At 43.5% G+C, this 21,614-nt stretch overlaps 1 pseudogene; it reads right to left on the bottom strand.

Moving 5' to 3' along the window:
- Nucleotides 1–3,570: 3,570 nt before the first annotated feature.
- On the bottom strand, nucleotides 3,571–21,335 carry LOC119857537 (annotated as a pseudogene).
- Between the last annotated feature and the right edge of the window lie 279 nt (nucleotides 21,336–21,614).

The following is a 21,614-nucleotide window of genomic DNA, read 5'->3' as shown; positions in this document are numbered from 1 at the left end:
TTCAGGAATTGCTCCAGAGTCATCAAATCACACATTTCTTCAAAGCTAGTTACACCCCTCCCTTTGACCCATTTATCTAACAGATCATTCAACTGGTTTATATAAGCCATATTATTTAGTCCAGGTCCTCTCTTAAGGGCTCTAAATTTTACTCTAAGTTTCAGGTGTGACTTGAAATTGTTTTAAAACCAAATCCTTGAATTTATTATAGTCAGAAGCTTCATCAATAGGCTTCTTATTGAATATGTCCAGAGCTCTTCCAGTCAATTTGGTGACTAATGTGGTCATCTTGTGAGCTTCAGGAATTTTATGGAGTGTGCACAGTCTCTCAAAGGTGAGAAAATATTCAGCAGTATCACTGGATTCATCATACTATGGACATAGTCGCTCCCATTTGTGGATTGTTAGGATTATCCGGTATATTTTGCTGAGCCTTTGCCTTCTCCATCTCCAGTGCATGTTTCCTCTACTTTTCCTTCTCCTCCAGTTCTTTTCCCTTGCCTCCATAGCTCTCCTGTGGGCAGGCTCTTGGGCTTTTTCTGCCTCTTTCACTGCCTCCAGTCTGGTTAACTCCAGTTTGTGTTGTGCCTTGGTTTCTGTCATCCTAGCCTCTCTGTTTTTAACTAACTTTACACCCAAGAGTTAGAAAGAAAACAACAAAACAAAAAAGAAAAAAAACTTGGCTTGTAAAATTCTGCTGTGCTGTAATGTGATACCTATGTTCTCTGATTTTCTCAGCCTACAGAAAAATCCTTAAAAAAAAAAACCCTAACACCTCTGTCTCCAGGCAAATAGACAGAAACCCCTATAGCTGGTTTTAGCTAAAAAAAAAAAAAAACAACCTCTTCAGGTCTGTGAAAAACTTGTGAATTTCCCTGCAGGAGGTTAACTACCCTGCCTTTAGGTAGAGAAAACTTCAGCTCAAAAAAGAAGAATCCCTTTGTAAAAAACTAACACCTCTGTCTCCAGGCAAAGGCACAGAATCTACAGCTGCAATCCTCTTTTACAAAACCTTTTCAAATCCTACTGTGCTTCTGGTTCAAAATGATCCCAAAAAAATCTCAAGATGATCCCACTGCTCTGCCACCATGTCAAGGTTCCTTCCCCACTCTGAACTCTAGGGTACAGATGTGGGGACCTGCATGAAAGACCCCCTAAGCTTATTCTTACCAGCTTAGGTTAAAAACTTCCCCAAGGTACAAACTTTGCCTTGTCCTTGAACCGTATGCTGCCACCACCAAGCATGTTAACAAAGAACAGGGAAAGAGCCCACTTGGAGAAGTCTTCCCCCAAAACACGCCCCCAAGCCCTACACCCCCCTTTCCTGGGGAAGGCTTGATAAAAATCCTCACCAATTCATACAGGTGAACACAGACCCAACCCCTTGGATTTTAAGAATAATGAAAAATCAATCAGGTTCTTAAAAGAAGAATTTTAATTAAAGAAAAGGTAAAAGAATCATCTCTGTAAAATCAGGATGGTAAATACCTTACAGGGTAATCAGATTCAAAACACAGAGAATCCCTCTAGGCAAAACCTTAAGTTACAAAAAGACACAAAAACAGGAATATACATTCCATTCAGCACAGCATATTTTACCAGCCATTAAACAAAAGGAAATCTAATGCATGTCTAGCTAGATTACTTACTAACTAACAGTTGTAAGGCTGCATTCCTGATCTGTTCCCGGCAAAAGCATCACACAGACATAAAGACCCTTTGTTCCCTCCCCCACTTCCAGCTTTGAAAGTATCTTGCCTCCTCATTGGTCATTTTGGTCAGGTGCCAGCGAGGTTATTTTAGCTTCTTAACCATTTACAGGTGAAAGGGTTCTGCCTCTAGCCAGGAGGGATTTTATAGCACTGTATACAGAAAGGTGGTTACCCTTCCCTTTATTTTTATGACAGGCTCCTTGTGGCATGTGTTCAGGCTGCTTCAGCATTTGCCCTATGGTACCATGATTTAGTCACTCAGGACTTTCTAAAACTTACCTTTGAGTGAAACATTCCAGTTCTGCTCACTATTGCCCAAGTGTGAATGTCTTCCGGAAGTTTGGGATAAAACAAACAGTCCCACTATTTTTTGCAAATGAGGCAAGTTGGGGGGAGGGGGGGCAGGAGGTGGGAACACACTTTCCTTCATTATAAAAATAAAGTTAAAAATGTAAAAGAAAACCAAAAACTCCTGCTCCAGTGCTTGTGACTATGCGTGCACTATTTCTTTACATTTGTAGAAGGAAGCCAGGCATGAGGGATGAGGGAAGGCTCCAGACAGAAGCTTGAGAGTGAAAAGGGAGAGAATAACTTTAGGGATAATGGTCTTATTCTAACAAGGTTCATTGTCAGAGGAAAGCAACTCTTTCTTTGACTATTGTCACACAAGAGCACAGAAGTGCCTGCGGAGATAAAGTTAACACTTGTGGGAGAAATGGCCCTTAGGCTGGGGAAGTGCTGTACTGTTTCGTGCAGAAAATGGATTTTCTCTTAGCTGTTATGAACGTTTGTGTACAATCATGAGACTGAATGTACAAAACCCACATTTACCTCCCGAAATGTCTGCGCACACAATTTAGTAATGGTATATACAGTTGTTCCTGCAAATGCAGGTGATTTCATAAGTAAAAATCAGACCTCAAAATATTCTCAGTGCAAAATTAGAGAGCACTTTTGAAAAGGCTGGTCTAACAAGGAAAGTACAGTAACTGTGCACTTAGTCATCCTGGTTAACTTTGTTTCATTGTTATGTTGCTGATCAATTAGGGAACATGCTTGTTGAAAGTTGTGGAATGCTCCCTTACAACGTTGTTTGGCAGCCTCCTGCTTTGTCTATTGATTGCAGGAAGAGCAGCCATTGGAGCTAGCTGGTGGAGGCTTGGAACCAGGGTGGACCGGCAGCCCCCCTATCAACTCCCCGCTTCCCTAAGTTCCCTGTGCAACAGCCGCCTAGCAGGCTGCCAATTGCCGGCAGTTCAGCTGTCCCTCCCCCCACTGCCGAGTGCTGCTCCTGCCCTCTACCTTGGAGCTGCTTTTGGGAGCCTCCTGCTTGCTGTGCGGTGTGGGGGGGAAGGGGAGACTAATATCAGGGTGGTCCCCCTCTCCCTGCTCCTGCACCCCGCTTACCCCTTCTCCATAGAGCGGGGGCGGGGGGACATGACAGAGCTCAGGACAGGCACAACTGCTGTCTCAACTTCCTGATCTAAAACGGCAATGTACTTAGAGTGGGGTCAGCGTACTTAAAGGGGCAATGCGCATCTCTCTCTCTCACACACAGGTTGTGTGTCTCTGTCTCTGTCTGCCATGCTCTCTCCCCTCCCTCTATTCCTGCTTCTTGTAGAGTATGAGGCTACATTAACAACAATGTGTTAACCCTTGAGCGCTCATATACATATATATATAATATAGTCTTTTGTCTGGTGAAAAAAATTTCCCTGTAACCTAACCCCCCTATTTACATTAATTCTTATGGGGAAACTGGATTAGCTTAACATAGTTTCACTTAAAGTCACATTTTTCAGGAACATAACTACAACATTAAGTGAGGAGTTACTGTATCAAGGAACCCAGCAATGACTTACACTAATTTCTGCAGTTTACATCTGGGATGTTTCAGGCCTTTGCAAAGAAATTTAATTCCTGAATCTCCCAGTTTATTCCCACTCAGCTCCAGCTCAGTCAGGGACTGGTTTGTACTGGCGGCAGCAGAGAGATCCCCACAGCAAGCAGCTGTGAGACTGCACTGTTGCAACCTGCAAAGGGAACAGAGAGAAGAAGTGAGCTGTAGCTCACGAAAGCTTATGCTCAAATAAATTTGTTAGTCTCTAGGGTGCCACAAGTACTCCTTTTCTTTTTTTTTTTTTTGTAGTATCAGTGTCTATAAAGCCTGTATATGTCACCCAATGCATTTTAATTATTAAAATTCAGCATGTGATGAATTGCTGATTCAGATTGTATTTGTACACAGTGCAAGAATATTTTCAGAATATTTCACATAGCGTTCCACAAAAATACAGAAATTGGATAATCTGATATGATATGCATATTCCGTGCACATATTCCCACCTGCCACACCCTGTGCTTAACAAACTAAGTTCTTATAGAGGATGAGGGCTTTGGTCATCTCATTAGACTAGTGTAGTGCACTACCAGTTCCCCTGCAGGTTTCTTGCATACACCATGATCCCTGATTCACTCTCATATCTTTAAATGAAAATATTTTCAATTTTTTTTTAAATTGACAAGCACAATGCCATTGCATTTCGGAAACTAACCAAGTTTAAATGATTCAGAAATTTTCACAATGTTTCTTTCAGGTTTTTCAACCAGTTCCACTGCCAGCTCTGCACCCGCAGCCTGGGTCAAAGAGGGAAGTGGGCTCTACCCTGCTTAGTAGCATCATTAGCAACCCTGAACCAGTTGAGGGCTATGACAAGGACAAGTAAGATATAAGTGTAGACCTCAGCTGTAAAACACCTCAGCTGAGTCAGAGTTACGAGAGATGATGAGTATGCAAAAGAGAATAGAGAATAAAGACCCGTCTGTCCTCCTCTTTCTACACTAACAAATCTCATTGTCATGTAGAATCCCTCATACAACAGGGCCAGAAATTAGCACCATTTTCACTCCATATAAAATTGGATGTGAATTTTTAGTAAAGCTTTTCCCCAAATATTATCTCCCTCTGAGACATTCTATACCTTGGGGGAGCGTACTGTAACCCCCATATTCCTCGTTTTCATATAATCGTGATCTTACATATAAAGCATGCCTTGTAAGGTATCAGGAAAAGGTTATGATCTGCTGAAAGTCATTTCTCTATCCAGAGATGTGTATCATTAATGTATAGGAAGTTATGAGAATTGTGTGGTATGGTGGTCACCAAAACATGCTGTAAGTTGGAGAATCAGCCAAATAGTAGTTCCCCAGAGACAACAGCAAGGAAAGTAACCAATGCCCGGGTGGGGTGTTAAACAACCCATCAACAGCCATTGTCCAGTGAGGGAGCTACAATGCAATGACTCACCTGCATGAGGCCACACCAGGGGAATTGCTCAATCTTGCTTAGAGAGACTCAGCAATGCCCCACAGACAAGCCTGGACTTGTGCTCCCCAAGCACATTGACTGAGGGTATAAAACAGACAGAGTGGACACATACTGGGCCCTTCTCCTGCCCCCCCCCCCCCCCCACGCTACAAGCAACCAAGACACTGAGAAGAAGACAAGACTCCAACACAGGAGATTGGCCCAGGTTTAAGGAACAAACCTGTATATTAAGGACTGCAATATCCAGTGGGGTGAGAAAAACTGCTTAATCTACTTGTTGCCCAGTCTATTAGGGTTGAGAGTTTAGACTGTGTGCTTATATTTTATTTTATTTTGGTAACCACTCTTTTTGCCTATTACTTATAATCACTTAAAATCTAACTTTCATAGTTAATAAATGTGTTTGTTTATTCTACCTGAAGCAGTGTGTTTGGTTTGAAGAGCGTCAGAGACTCCCCTTGGGATAACAAGCCTGGTATATCTCAATTTCTTTGTTAAATTGACAAACTCGTATAAGCTTGCAGTGTCTAGCAGGCATAACTGGATACTGCAAGACGGAGATTCCTAGGGTTGTGTCTGGAACCCGGAGATATTGGCTAGTGTCGTTCGGTTGCACAATCCAAGGAGCAATTTACATGCCAGAGGCTGTGTGTGAACAGCCCAGGAGTGGGGGTTCTCACAGCAGAGCAGGGTAAGGCTGGCTCCCAGAGTCAAGGATTGGAGTCACCTAGCAGATCACCGGTCCGGATAACACCAGAGGGGAACGACACACCATCTCAACCAGAATTAGCTGGGACAAGGAGCAGCTAAGTAGGGAGTAACTTTGTTCACAAGCATGGGCTTATTTAGGATAGAGGAGCGGGAGCACAATGGTTTTGGGAGGGAAAGAAACCTGATGGCGGGAGAGAGGTAGGTTAGGAAATGGGGTAGATCAAAGGGATGGGGGAGAGCACCAGGCAGGAGATCTTAGGCTTGGTCTATATTCAGATTTTCTACATGGGTTTACAGCTGAGGCACCCTGACCCCCAGAGGTTTCTTTTGATGCACCCACCCCAAACCTATCAGAGAGCAGGAGCCCGCTCCCACTTCTAGGGAGCCTAAAATTTAATTTTGGGGAACTGCAAACTATGGATAAGACTTCACAGTACAGTTACACTAAGGAGACAGGACAGCTTAACGACACTTCAGGAAATAGGGACCTGCTAACTAAGGGCCTGATTCTGCAATCCTGCCTCACACAAATAGTGCTTACTACTAAATAATTAATTAATAAGTGAAGCAGTGTCCCCTGGACTTCCCAGAGACTAATCACATGGATAAGGTTTTACAGGATCAGGCTCTAGTAGCATTCTCACACCAAAATACATAAATGAATAATCTTGATGATTTACAGTTTTTTGCCTAGAAAACAATATACCCTTCTGACAAAATATATAACGTCTCCCTTCCCTTCAGAAACATGAAAAACATGGAAATGATTCATTTAGATAATTGTGATTGTAATTTCTGCTTGTCCTCTGCCAAACCCCTGCCCACCCCAGATTAGTTTGTTATGCCCAGTTGAAGTGCCTGGTATTCGCCTAGGCTGGATGTGTGGAGATGCTGTGCAGAGGGTGGGTCTCTCTCTCTCACACCATTAGTATTAGGCTGGATTAGTCTCTGTGAAGAAACTCCACAGCCGCTCCGTGCCTGGGTTAGGAGGATTCCTCCACCTTGTGCATCAGTCCAGCACCTGGCCTACTTACTGGGTGGGGGCAGAGAAGAGGGTTTGCCACATGGTTAGTTTAGTGGTTTCATGTCAAAAGGAGTTTGATTCTTAAGGTGTTTATTATGATTTGCAGCTCAGAGATACATTTCAAATGGAATACAGAGTAATACCAGACAATGGGCAGAAATGCATTGCTGCTGAACTCCTGGCATAGCAGCAGTAACAAAAGAGCTAAAGAAAGGAGTTTGCTTACACTGTTGTTTTTAGTTTACAGTTTGGATCCTTCAGTCCTTGACACAATGAGTATAGAGTTGAAGTTCTCAGATCTTTAATCCCTGGGTTCCTAGAAGAGAGAACAGAAGTTTAAAATATTTCCTAAAGGTAGATTTCCCATTTCCTTTCCTGAAGATGGTGGGATAGGTTTTATTCTACAGTAGACATTTATTATCCTCTTTAAAAATAAAACAAAGAGAAGCATCTGAAGACGCCGCAGTCCATCGTTCTGATGTCACGTTAGCTATTCATTCCTAAGAGCGGTGTAACCTACACTAACCCTGTGCAGCATTTGTCCACCTCTAGTGGCTGGGCCATGTAAAAGAGGATTATGGGTGAGCTGCTGCTTTCAGTGACAATCCTGCTTTGCCTTTTCAATTTGGTATAGGAGAAGAAATATATCTCAGAAGAATGGAAAAGAGGGTACTTAATCAAAATACCTTAAAAATATGATTTGAGTGATTGTAACAACTGGCATAAGATTATTCTGCTTTCAGTCCCAGGGAAAGTTTTCTGTGCAATCGTCCTAAATCAGAATTAACTAAAGTATGAATTTGAAGTGGATTAGTTAAACTGCATTAAATCCCTGTGTGGACGCCATTATTCAGAATTAAAATGGCCTTTGAAAGTGAATTAAACTAAACCTAATTAAGACCACTTTAATTCTGAATAACAGCATCCACACAGGGATTTAATGTAATTTAACAAATCTACTTCAAATTTATACATTTAGTTAATTCAGGTTAACTTTCCTGCATGTCCCCATGTAGACAAGCCTATAAAGACCATAGATAGCAGACTTAGACAACAGGCTGTTTTTTGGCCAGGTAGAACTTGTGTAGACCACAGAACAAAGTAATGAATGGCAGCTGCCAGTAGTCTTGAATTTTGTGGGTTTCCAAAAGACATTGTAGATAGGAAATGATGGTGCCAGAGAAAAATCATTCAGATTATTGTAAAGTTGTATCAGAAAGCTCTGTGCGCCATAAGAATAAACCAAGAGTTAGCAGACTGGTTTAATGTTAATGCTGGTATCAGGCAAGGTTGTATCTTTTCCCTCTCAATATTTGGATTTGCTACTGATTTCAACAGACTGTCAGTATGGAGATGGGCATTGTGTGGATAGATGGGGAGGTTGGAGATGTAGACTTTGCAGATGACATTTGTCTTATAAATAAATGAGCTAAAGATATGCAGCAAATGACAGATGGTCTTGCAAATACAGCCAAGGAAGTAGATCTTATTATTAATTAATTAAAGACAGAAGTTATCAAAATTAATATATGTAGCAATACTTTTATCTATTTGAGAGATGAAGTCTGGAAAAAATCTTAATAACTTACCTGGGCAGCCCCATTCATGATACTGGTGATTGCATTTGATATAAAGCCCAGAATAGGTGAAGTGAGTGCTGTATTTCAAAAACTCAGTACAATATAGAAGTCAAATGTGATTAGCAAAATCATCAAAATTTAGGATCTATATGGAGCAGAGTCCTGGAAAAAAATAAATCAATTTAATGCAAATTGAACAGAGTTCATTGCGGGTGTCTCCATAGACCAGGGGTTCTCAACCTTTGGCCTGTGAGCCGCTTGTGACCTAATCAGCACAGAGCTGTGGCCCATGTGACTCAGGGTCATACAAGTAGTATTGGATGCAACCCAAAATGGTAAATAGGTTTGAGAACCACTGGCATAGACTATTCAAAGTAGAATGGGTGGACATTTACTTGGTGTTGGTCCTTCTTTGAGCAGGGGATTGGACTAGATAACCTTCTGAGGTCTCTTCCGACCCTAATATTCTATGATTCTATGACAGAATAAGTAGTGAAGAGGTGTTAGAATGAGCACAACTATCTACTACAATACAAGTGGTATGGAAGAGGAGATGGACATACTTCAGACATCTTTTAAGAATGTTCATAAAAGGCAACGCAAACAGGCCTCTTTGTCTATTCCAGGGCAAGAGTCAGAAAGACTGACCTAAAGGCACATTCTGTAGCTCCATAATGGCTGAAGTGGCATTATTATAGCTGAATATAAAAGACCTGGAATACATGCCCAGCACAGGAATGACTGGCACTGTTTAATATCTGCCTTCTGCCCAGTTAGCGTGGGACGAATGATGAAGATGATGCTGATGCCTTCAGTCTAATGGACCTGATTCTTTAATTTGGATTCAAGGGGGCTAATCTCTAGGGGCATAGAGATTTTACAATCCCCTTACACACACACACACACACACACACACACACACACACACACACACACACACACACACACACACACTACCAGTAGTATTACTACTCAGAAGAGAAGAAATTAAGCATACTGCCCAGCAGAACCTACACACAGATCAATCTCTCTCCTCTCCAGGAGGGAGAATGCAGTAGCACTGCCTCCATCAGCAGCCAGGTGGAGCTGTATTGTAGATGTTGACTAATGGCTGGGGAACACCCGTGACATGACCGGGTAGTGCAGGAAACAGCATGGCTTGGATAGTAGCCTTTGGGAAGATGCTAAGGCTAGTGGAGAGGGAACAAGAGGTGATTGCTTGATGGCTTTAGGCAGCTGGCTGGGTGCCAGCGCAGATTCCAGGAGCAGCAGGAGCTGAGCTACAATCGGCTTCCATTTGAGAGTCTTCTGAATTGTCTGTGGCTAATCCTGCTGTGAGGGACTGGGGCATAGGTGGTCTGACCTAGTGGTCACAACTGGGCTGAGATCTGCTCAGTAGGGATGGGAGTTGCCAGGCCGGAGTTGGAGGAATTTCAAGAGCCACTTTCCTTAGGCCAGGGTCAGGGTCAGGCTGGAATCAGAGGCCAGAGATCAGAAGTGGTACCAAATTAGACTCAAGAGACAGGAATCAGAATCAGGAGTAGAATCAAACTGGAATCACAGACCAAGACATCAAGTAAAGTCTGGCACTGCAGCTGGCCAAAGTCTGTGTGGTTCCACAGACAACTTCCTGGGGCAACCCCTGAGGTTAAAGACTCACTTTGAGTCTCTTGGGCAGTACTTCCTGCAGCACCTATTCTCCATAGAGCTCCCTGTCTGAGCCTCTGCATGGCCTCCTGATGGCACTCTGGAAATATCAGCTGACCCAGGTGTTACAGACCGAGCGTCTCATCCCCAGGTCCTTATACCTGTTCCTTTTGATGTTCATCTGCTGGTGGAGCTGGGCAGGTCTACCCCCTTTGGTACTGTGATGAGGCTGTAGAAGATGACAGGTCACTTGTACAGAGCACTCTGGATCTCTTGATAAATTGGTCCACACGAACAACATGCCTTTTGATAGGATCAACTGCAAGAAGCAAGGAATGTTGGCCATACCTATAATATGGAACTGTATTTTGGAAAGCAGCAACTCTGAAAAGGACTTGGAGTTATGACAGAGAACCAACTGACCAGGATCTCCTAGTGCAATGTTAAGGAGTACTTGTGGCACCTTAGAGATTAACAAATTTATTAGAGCATAAGCTTTCGTGAGCTACAGCTCACTTCAATTCAACAGTGCAATGTTGTTGCTGAAAGGGCCAATGGGATCCTTGGATGTATGAACGAGAGTGTATTGAATAGGAACAGGGAGGTTACATTTGTCCTCCATACAGTACTGTGAAGCTGGTGAAGCTAAAATGTTTGCTCCAGTTCTGGTGTCCAGCTTCAGAAAGGATGTTGAAAAATTGAAAGGATTCAGAGAAGAACGGCACCCATTATTTGAGATCTGGAAAACCCGTGTTACAGTGAAAGTGTTAAAGGGGCTCTGTCACACTTATCAAAGAGAAGGCTGAGAGGTGATTTGAGCATGATCTATAAACACCAACCTGGGGAGAAGATAGATGATAACAGAGGGGTCTAATCTAGCCAACAAAGGCCGCACAAATCAATGGGTGCAAGTTGAAGCTTGATATATTTAAACTGGAGCTAAGGTCACATTCTCCATTCATTAGCTATTGGAATAGCCTTCCGAGGGACATAGGGGATCCTCCATCACTTAAAATCTTTAAATTAAGTCTAGGTGTGTCTTTCTAGAAGATATGCTCAAGCTCATTGGGTGAAAAATCTATGGCCTGTGTTCTGTAGGAGGTCAAATGGGATGATCACAACGGTCCTTTCTGGCCTCAAAATCTATTAATATGAACCAGTTTTTACTGGAGTGGGGATGGAGAAGGGAGTTGCTGTCGCGATGTTAGTGTTCACACTGTTCTATTTTATTTTATTTAATTCTCACTGTTCAGTGTGAGGCTTCCTGTCTCAATCACTGTAGGTGAATTTTGAAATGATAAATGTCACTAAATTGTTAAACAATGTAGCACTAGAAACTCAGAGTTCAAGTGGTGCAACCTGAGTTTCAGTTCTGGGATGTGTGCACTTAGAACTGTGGTATTGTTTAATTGAACAAACATATGATTATATCATTGTGTGGTCCTTTGCTGGGCTGAGATGTACCAAATGTGTCCAAGAGCCTATTGCTTTCAGGATCAAGCAATGAGTTTCTGGTTACTTCTCCCTTTAGGACAAAGAGATGAGAGCTCTCAAATAGACTTTTACATTCAACAAAGCAAACTAACAATGGTCTTAGAAATCTCTCTACAAAAGCAAGCTGATTTTTTTCAATTGAGACAGTACTTAGCTATGCTAAGTTGCCAACTCTGTCCACATATCTATTCAGGGGATACCATCATAGGGCCTAATCACATCAGCCACACTATCAGAGGCTCGTTCACCTGCGCATCTACCAATGTGATATATGCCATCATGTGCCAGCAATGCCCCTCTGCCATGTACATTGGCCAAACTGGACAGTCTCTACGTAAAAGAATGAATGGACACAAATCAGACGTCAAGAATTATAACATTCAAAAACCAGTTGGAGAACACTTCAATCTCTCTGGTCACTCAATCACAGACCTAAGAGTGGCTATACTTCAACAAAAAAGCTTCAAAAACAGACTCCAAGGAGAGACTGCTGAATTGGAATTAATTTGGAAACTGGATACAATTAATTTAGGCTTGAATAGAGACTGGGAATGGATGAGTCATTACACAAAGTAAAACTATTTCCCCATGGTATTTCTCCCCCCCACCCCACCCCCCACTGTTCCTCTGATATTCTTGTTAACTGCTGGAATTAGCCTACCTTGCTTGTCACCATGAAAGGTTTTCCTCCTTTCCCCCCCTGCTGCTGGTGATGGCTTATCTTAAGTGATCACTCTCCTTACAGTGTGTATGATTAACCCATTGTTTCATGTTCTCTGTGTGTGTATATAAATCTCTCCTCTGTTTTTTCCACCAAATGCATCTGATGAAGTGAGCTGTAGCTCACGAAAGCTTATGCTCTAATAAATTTGTTAGTCTCTAAGGTGCCACAAGTACTCCTTTTCTTCTTCAAACAGTATTTTCTGTTCTAAAATTCCATCTGCAGCCAATGAGCAAAGCTACCGCAGGGTAGTTTGAGACCGTTGCATTGAGTCAGCAAAATGATCAGTTAGCAGAATGGACAGAAAGAGCAAATATACCGATGTGGTTGTTTTTGAAGTTTGTGCAAGATCTTCCCCTCTTTCCATCTGTTGCTTCATAACCGTGCAGATGATCCAACACACAATGGGGACAAAGCACATGGTGAAGAGCATTTCATTTTCTTTGACAAAATTAAAGGCTTGTGTTGCTTTCTTTTCATCACAAAAGAATTTATGAAAATATTCTTTCCTCTCTTCTCCAGAAAATCCCATGATCTCTGCATAACATGGAAATTTCAAATTCTGCTGTAGTTTCTCCAGAGCAGCTGGTCTTGTAGTGATCAGTAAGAAGGATTTTTGAAGAACTTTCTTTCTCAGTAAACTGCACAGTACAGTTTTCACTGGCTTCTTTTCAAATGGGTCAGTGCACAGACCAACTTCATCAATATCTAGCAAGGAAGTCAATTCATCAAAACCATCTATTATGAACAGGAGTTTTTCTGGTTTCTCAAAAAATTCTTTAAATTGGTCCTTTTCTGTTAGGGCAATTGTCTAAAACCAAATCAGCAACACTTTTCAGTTCAGTAACAAGATTTATTTTTCTGCAATTTATATCAAAAACATAATCAAACTTTTTCTGATAGAGTTTCCAGCTGCCCAGTCCAACATGATCTTTCTTGCTGTCATTGTTTTTCCAATTCCAGCAGCTCCCTGCAACACCACAGTTCTTGGGCTTTGTTGATTTCTACCAGGGTCAAATAAAACACTAATCTTAGTGACAGGTTTCAGAGTAGCAGCCGTGTTAGTCTGTATTCGCAAAAAGAAAAGGAGTACTTGTGGCACCTTAGAGACTAACAAATTTATTAGAGCATAAGCTTTCGTGAGCTACAGCTCACTTCATCGGATGCATTTGGTGGAAAAAACAGAGGAGAGATTTATATACACACACACAGAGAACATGAAACAATGGGTTTATCATACACACTGTAAGGAGAGTGATCACTTAAGATAAGCCATCACCCACAGCAGGGGGGGGAAAGGAGGAAAACCTTCCATGGTGACAAGCAGGTAGGCTAATTCCAGCAGTTAACAAGAATATCAGAGGAACAGTGGGGGGGGGGGTGGGGGGGAGAAATACCATGGGGAAATAGGTTTCAGAGTAGCAGCCGTGTTAGTCTGTATTCGCAAAAAGAAAAGGAGTACTTGTGGCACCTTAGAGACTAACAAATTTATTAGAGCATAAGCTTTCGTGAGCTACAGCTCACTTCATCGGATGCATCCGATGAAGTGAGCTGTAGCTCACGAAAGCTTATGCTCTAATAAATTTGTTAGTCTCTAAGGTGCCACAAGTACTCCTTTTCTTCATGGGGAAATAGTTTTACTTTGTGTAATGACTCATCCATTCCCAGTCTCTATTCAAGCCTAAGTTAATTGTATCCAGTTTGGAATTAATTTGCAAACTGGATACAATTAACTTAGGCTTGAATAGAGACTGGGAATGGATGAGTCATTACACAAAGTAAAACTATTTCCCCATGGTATTTCTCCCCCCCACCCCACCCCCCACTGTTCCTCTGATATTCTTGTTAACTGCTGGAATTAGCCTACCTGCTTGTCACCATGGAAGGTTTTCCTCCTTTCCCCCCCCTGCTGTGGGTGATGGCTTATCTTAAGTGATCACTCTCCTTACAGTGTGTATGATAAACCCATTGTTTCATGTTCTCTGTGTGTGTGTATATAAATCTCTCCTCTGTTTTTTCCACCAAATGCATCCGATGAAGTGAGCTGTAGCTCACGAAAGCTTATGCTCTAATAAATTTGTTAGTCTCTAAGGTGCCACAAGTACTCCTTTTCTTTTTACTAATCTTAGTGAGACTGGTCTGGTGAGCCATCAACTCTGTGTGTCTCCTTCCTCTGGTGATTATTTCATGTTCTTTCTCCTCCCGCCGCCGATGTTCCTTTACAATAAGCAGTTCTGTGTATCTTGTCTAGACTCACATATTCACCCAGGCGAGCATTTCTGTCTTCTATTACTTGGTATTCTTCTTGTATATGATCTCTATATTTTTTCTGGTAATCTAACTCAATTAAAATGGCATGAAACATTAGACATACTGAGTACAGTTGTTCAAACAAAGGTCATTTGAACTGTCATTCATCGGTTATATCCAAAAGTTGGACATAAGATATTGGTGGCATTCTATTCTTTCTGGTCTCCCCCCCGCATTTCGCCCAACATTCCCACCATCATGTGACTCTATATCTTGCAACAATTTTACATATTAAAATTAGTCTTTTGTCTATTTAATTATTTCGTACGTGATCATCTCTCACTTTGGTTCTGAATCAGCAATGCCCTTAAGCATAGACTGAAGTCCCCTTACAATAAATGAGAGTTGAGCATGTGCTTAAAGTTAAGAATTTGCTCAAGTGCTTTTCTGAATAAGGATAATTTGCCTCATTCCTTTTTTCTTTCTTCTGATTTTTTCTTCTAGTTTCTGTCTTATATCTTTATTCCCCCCTTCCCCCGCTGACCCAGGTACCATGAGTTTTTTGTCATTTTTAACTACTTCTCTTCTTGCTCCCTGGTTTTGTTTTCTCTCCTCTCCTGTTGCTAGCTCTTTTAATCCCTTTCTGTTTTTCTCACCTCTAGATGCTCGTCTCTGCTTCACCCTCCATCGCCATTCTCTGCTACTGCCACTCCAACCACTGGAGGATAGGATTGGACACCGATGATTAGTCTGGGCCCATCTCTAGTCCTGTGCAGTGCAGTGTGGGAGGTGGAGTACCACTGTTTCAGTGGACAGCTTACTTGCTTATGAAGGCCCTGTCTACACTATGTTAGATGTGTTAGAAAGACAGCCTTTAAAATGTTTCAAACCATGGGCACCACTAAACCAGTCTACAGACTGTGTGCATAGGGCCAAACCATATGAGCACATTTTAAAAACAACAAAAACCATGTTCTAGCCTTAATAGGAGTGCACAGACCAACCAAAATGCATTACGTCATTTAGCAGTATTCACATGTGAACCATTTCTACAAATGGTCATCAGACATAATTCCTAATACAGTGTAAATTGACCCAATAAGTGCACAGCAAATGGCTTCATCATAGGAAGCAAGCCCTGCCTGTGTCAGTGTGGAATTTGTTCCTTTATAATATTTTGGCCATAACAGTTTCATGTATTTGTTCTCTCTTCGTAGGTCAATAGTGCAGTCCTTTAATTATTTATTGTTGTTCTCTGAGATCCCCTCATTTGAGATGCATCTTTTTGGCATAACTGGACTAAGAAGTGGATGTGATATTCTAAGTGCAGTCTTACCAGAGCCTTTCAGAGAGGGATGATCATCTCCCTGCTCCTTGGTATGATGTATCTCTGCACATGGTCCCAGACCACATGGTCTGTTGTTCCCTCTTGTTTCTTCAACTTTTGCTTTTTTCTCCTTTTCCTTTGAAAAAACTAACAAGGGAGATTAATTGCAATACCACCATAGCGTTTAAGGCCTAGAGGAGACTAGATTATTATGTGCCACAGGCAGAGAATAGGAGGAATCGAGGTGCACCAGTGTCTGAAGCTCATGCAATGGCAGAGAATTGATTAAGTGAGATACACCCAGATAATCCTGGCAAGTTAACCGCACCCACACACTGCACAGGGAGCTGGAAAAAAAACCAAAATCACTGCCAATCTGACCTGCTGTTTTACATGCACAAGTTAGAAAATTCTACCTAGGGGTTTATCATGAAATGCCACCTCATCCCTAACTATAGTGTCACTTATGCTATTGCTATAATAAGGCTAGATTGTACCTGGTGTTTATACAGACGTGGAGGGAGAAGGTATGGTCCTAATTCCCTCACAAAACCCAGGGATAATGGCAGTACTTGCTTCCAGGGGAGCAGAGGAACTATATCCTTGGGAGAACCAGCACCCCAAAGGTCAATGAAAACCAGAGAGGAGGTAGAGCCCTGACCCAGTTCCCCTCCACATCTGATTGCTGAGCAGGAGCAGTACATGGGAGAATATTAGAGCTGGTTAGAAATTCTTCCCCCCCCCCCCCCACTATGGAACATTTTAAGTTTTTGGTAAAAGCAAAACAAAAAACAAAAACCCCTTGAAAGCCAAAAAGTTTTGGCTGAAAACCAAGATTTTAAGTCAAAAATGCTTCTGTGATGCCTTATGGGAATTGTAGTTTGGCTGCCTTATGCTCCCATTCTCCTTTATGGGTCAAGCTTCCTAGTTTGACTTCATCTTCCATGATGCACCACAGTTTTCTCGCTTGCTGAACCACCATGGTGCTTCATGGGAGATGTAGTCCAGAGAGGGAGCCTGGTCCAAACAGAAGAAAGAGATCACGAGGTACCTGAGTTATGACTCCTATACTGCACTCCAGCAGCATTTCAGAATCAAAATGTTTCTGTTTTCATGAGAAAAATTTTTGGTTTTTTCCCATGGAAAGCCGTCAATTTTTTTAAAAAAAAATTGTTTTGACAAAAACCCTATTTTCTGTTGACAATATGCTGTACCATGTTGCTCACACTTTCCATGCATGCCAGGGAGCTCAGGGAGATTGTCGTTGCTGAAATCAGGGAGCGAATGTCTCTTTGATCCTTACTGGCCATGAGCAAGGCTTACAAAAGTTTCCTGATCCTGAAAGCATTTGCACTGGTCTTTCCAAAGCATTTCTCTGATCCAAGAATTCACAAAACATTGGAACTTGAAATGCAGGTGTCACCTAATTTATTTATTATGTTTTTTCGATATTTTGTTGTGAAAATTATGTAAAATGTCAAAATTTCACAAATGTAAAAATAATTAATATTTGTCCCTTAGGCATTTCCCTCTTCCAGCAAAATCAGAGTTCCCTGCTGCTGCTGTCACCGCAAGGAATTCCTGTATCTCCATTCAAGAGGAGTCACACGAGCCCAGGGAGGCTCGATAACGATGATGTTGCAAAAATCTCTGAGACGTGCAGCCATGCCCTGTGCCCTCCAACCCTGTCCTGCTCCCCCATTCCCTGGCAGCGCAGCTTCAATGGAGCCACATTGTCCCAGGGATCCACCTGCATGGATGGATCTCTGGTAAACAGCCTATACAGCCCTATGTCAGTTAGAGACGTGTCCAGTGGGACTTGGGAGAGAATGTGTTTTCCCCCAGCCTCCCACCCTGGCCTTGCTCTGGCCTTAGTCCTAGTCCTCAGCTTTCTGCCCTACCTCACCTCCCCCTCTCTATGGATCCCATGCCCACCATGATTACACCAGCATGCACAGAGCTGACAACTGGGCTCTGAGAAGGGTTAACCCTTAGATCTATATGAGATATACCTATGTAATTTTGTCTGTAAAGTGCCTTGGATGTATTTTTAGGTCCCTTCAGCTGCCTGCTATAGAAGTGCAGACAGCTGCTTGATCCTTTCAATTCCAGTGATCGGTTTCAGGTTTAAAGGCAGTCCTCACAGGAAGAAGGTTTAGAGACTTCAACTAACAAAACCAAGAAGACCCAAGATCTCTCTTTAGGGACCAGATGCTCTGCTGTGCACCATATCTGCAGCCACAGCAGGGTTTGGTTTTCTCCCTTCCCTTCCCACCAAGATTGCAGTTCCCTGATTCTGGGGCTGGGGCCAGTTCTAAAATGATCCGAGCTTGAGGATTGTTCTCAATTACCCCAGCCATCTGTGATCCCAAGAGGCCAGTGCACCTACAGGAATCGCTGGAGCACAATAGTGCTCATTCCACGCCTGCTGTGCTAGGACTGCCCGAGATGGTGGCACAGGAGCAGCCTGGTGCCAGCTCTCTGCTAGCTGTGGATTCCCCATACACAGGGACACCTCAGCTGAGGTGGCTTTCTGCTACATTCCTTGTGCCATCAGACCAGGGCAAAGGAGTAGGATGCAGAGGAGTCTGGGCTTCTACCGCCAGCTCCCTCAAATCACTTGCTCTAGGCCCCATTTCTCACCCTGAGTTTCTTCACTAAGATCCAATCTGAAAAGGGAACAGGAATGCCATGCCATTTATCACAGCTTTCTTCTGATGTTGCTTGCCTGTACAGTATCAGTATAGCAACTTGTGTGTTCCCTCTCATGCCAGACTGTCCAATTTCACATGCGCACGAGGAAAATCCTGCATCCCTGCTTTGAATCACTCCAGCTCCCACTGGCTTTCCCTTGGGTCTTGGAACCTACTCGATATTATTAACCGATTACAGCTGTTCCTGCTTCTGCTGTGTCTTTTTAGGGGGTTGGTGGGAGGGGGAATATTGAAGAAGAGTTGCCCAGGAGTTGCAGCAGCTTTAGACTGTTTACCCATCTTTGTTTCCTCCATGACCTTAGCAGCAGAATGTCTCAGGTCGATCGGATTGAGGATTTCGGGGGTTGCATCCACCACATGTTCCCCACAGCATTCTAACAGGTGAGGCACAACAGCTAACACATTGGCTTTCTCTAGCTCACCACGAGGGATGTTGTTTTCCATCATCACATAGTTTGTATTTAAATCTTTTCAACTCACAATCTGAGAGATTGCCCAGTGGCTGCACAAGGACATGCCTTCTTAACAGAGCTCACAGTCTACACCAAGTAACTGCTCCCTGCATTGCATTCTGGAGGCTGCCAAACTCTCCCCCTGGGAGACTGTCCAGTGGATTGAATGCCAAAAGCCTCTAGGGAGAGCCCCACTGCCAGCACTGGAGTGTTCCGTCCCAGGAACCCCGGGCAGAACCAGCCAACTGTCATCATGGATGAGAGGAACGGGCATGACTGTAACAGGGTTGAGTTTAGCTCCATCACAGAGCACATAGAATCTAACACTGCTCTATTACAGAGTGGATCCCTGTTGGCACTGGCTCTTACACTCTTTTGGGATATTGTAAAGCAGCCAGGGGCCTTTGGAAATGCAGCTCTCCAGGTTTGCTGGCTATCTGGCTGTTTGTATTTCACTGAATTTGTTTTGTTTGTTTCTGTTTGTTTGTTTGTTTGTTTGTAATGAAAAATAGCCTTGAAGATAAAGTTCCTGCCTGGAACCCCAGAAAAGTCTCATGGAGCCAGTCAGCTGTCTGGTGATAATTAAGGCTAAGATTGTGTCATGGTTATGTAAGCAGAGTCAGAATGAGCTCTATCCTGACATCTGGTGGTGAACTGTGGAAAAGGACTTCCGGGGCTGATCTCGTTTGCATGGGCACACTCACCCTGCCTAGCATGATGGGACTGCTTGCCCAAATGGTCACTTTGGCTGCTGTGGGATCCCCAGTCTCTTTGTTATTGGGGCAGGAGTAATAAAGTGTCGCTTCTCCTCCCAGTGCTTGTGGCCACAAAACAGCTGTTTCGCGGTGTAACAAGCTCCAGGAGGGAGGGGAGAGGAGCGGGAATGTGGTGTGTTCAGGGGAGGAGGTGGAAAAGAGGTCGGGCAAGGGCAGGGATTTGGGGAAGGAGTCCAATAGGGGCGTGGAGAGGGAGGAGTTGGGGCGGGGACTTTGGGGAAGGGGTTCAAATGGGGGCAGGGCAGGGGCGGGAGGGGGCAGGAAAGGGGTGGAGTAGGGGCGGGGCCTGGGGTGGGGAGTGGAGGTCGAGCACCCACCGGTGCCAGGAGAAGTTGGTGCCTATGCTCGAGCCGGTTTTGCATTGTATTGTTGAAAGGGAACCCTTATGTACTGAAGGGTTACAGTTATTTTTAGTAAAAAAGGTCATGGACAGTTCATGGCCAATAAACAAAAATTCATGGAAGCCGTGACCTATCTGTGACTTTTGCTGCTGAGGCTCCATGGTTTCCCAGATGTGGTGGCTGGGAGTTGTGGGGCTCCCCCCCCCCCGCATCTGTGGCAGCTGGAAGCTCCAGGGTGACCATATTTCCCAAAGAGAAAAATGGGACACCCCCCAGCTGCTCGCCTGAGGCATCCTCCTCCCACACCCCACGTATGTTGCCCATTGCTGGAACCCTGAGGAGGGCCCTCTCAGGAGTCTGTCACCTGTCACTGGAACCTGGCAGGGCCCTGGAGCCCCTTGAGCTGAAGCAGAGAATGTTACTGAGGTCTCTGGAAATCATGAATTCCATGACTTCCATTACCTCTGTGACATAAATGTAGCCTTGGTGATAATATATTGGGCCAGACTCTCTGCTGTGATTAGTTTCCAATTACAGATCCTCAGTTCTATGTCCCAGCTGCAGCACAGGTTACAAGGCTGTTCTAACTTGCACCAGCTACCAAGGTCCCCAAGGAACAGTCCCCCAGCTGGAGATGCACTGAATTTACTCCTTCTCCCCATCTCTCTCTGTCTGCGACACTCCCTCTGCATCGTTATGTTGGCCCTACACCCACTGGGGACTCCCCCGTACTGGGGATTTACTCAGATGGAGAATTACAGGCCGTTTCTGCTCCCCTTGTGCCAGATGAATTATGAAAAGGGAGTGGAGCAGGTGAGAGAATCTGGTCTGCTGTAGGCATCTCTGCTTTGAGTCTCCCTGGCTTCCTGCTGGGATTTAGAATTTGTCATTCCTGCCATCAGCCTGTTTCTCCTTCTGCTCCTGTTGCTGCTGCCCTGGGGCAGACTCCCGGTTTTACAGTAACTTTAGATTTCTTACCTTTCTCTCTGTCTTCTCTGAGGTTAGCAGCAGCTTCTCTGACATTGATCTGAGTGAAAATTTCTATGGTTACATCTACTGCAGCAGCTCCACAGTAGAATGCCATCAGGATGTTCTTAGTATCTATCCTGTTGGCATTCTCCAGCTGACCTCGGGGGATGGTACCTTTTCCTTTAAAGCCAGAATGTGATAGTTTGTCTTTAAATCTTTTGAAGTCTTCCTGAGAAAGGTTGTCAAGGGCATACACCAGCAGGTCACTGATTCTGCTTCAGTTTTCCATCACCAGGTATCAGAAAGCAAAATTAAAATACAATATAAAGTCCCATTACTAATAGTTATATGGTATAACAACTCCTATTCCTACATAGAGGGAAGAAGTGTAGCCTTGTGGTGACAGCAGGTCACTGGGGCTTATAAGATCCTCAGTGCATTTCTTCACAAACTTGACAGTTCATTTTTTGAATTTAGAAAATATCCCAGAACAGTCTGGAATCTGTGCATCAGAATCCTGGAGTATCAGGACCTGTGTCCTGAGAACCAGTGTTAGCTTGGAAAGCCT

Source organism: Dermochelys coriacea, chromosome 6, assembly GCF_009764565.3.
Source record: "Dermochelys coriacea isolate rDerCor1 chromosome 6, rDerCor1.pri.v4, whole genome shotgun sequence".
Taxonomy (NCBI): Eukaryota; Metazoa; Chordata; order Testudines; family Dermochelyidae; genus Dermochelys; species Dermochelys coriacea.
Note: the sequence above shows the minus strand (reverse complement) of the source record. Positions and strands in the feature narration are given on the sequence as shown.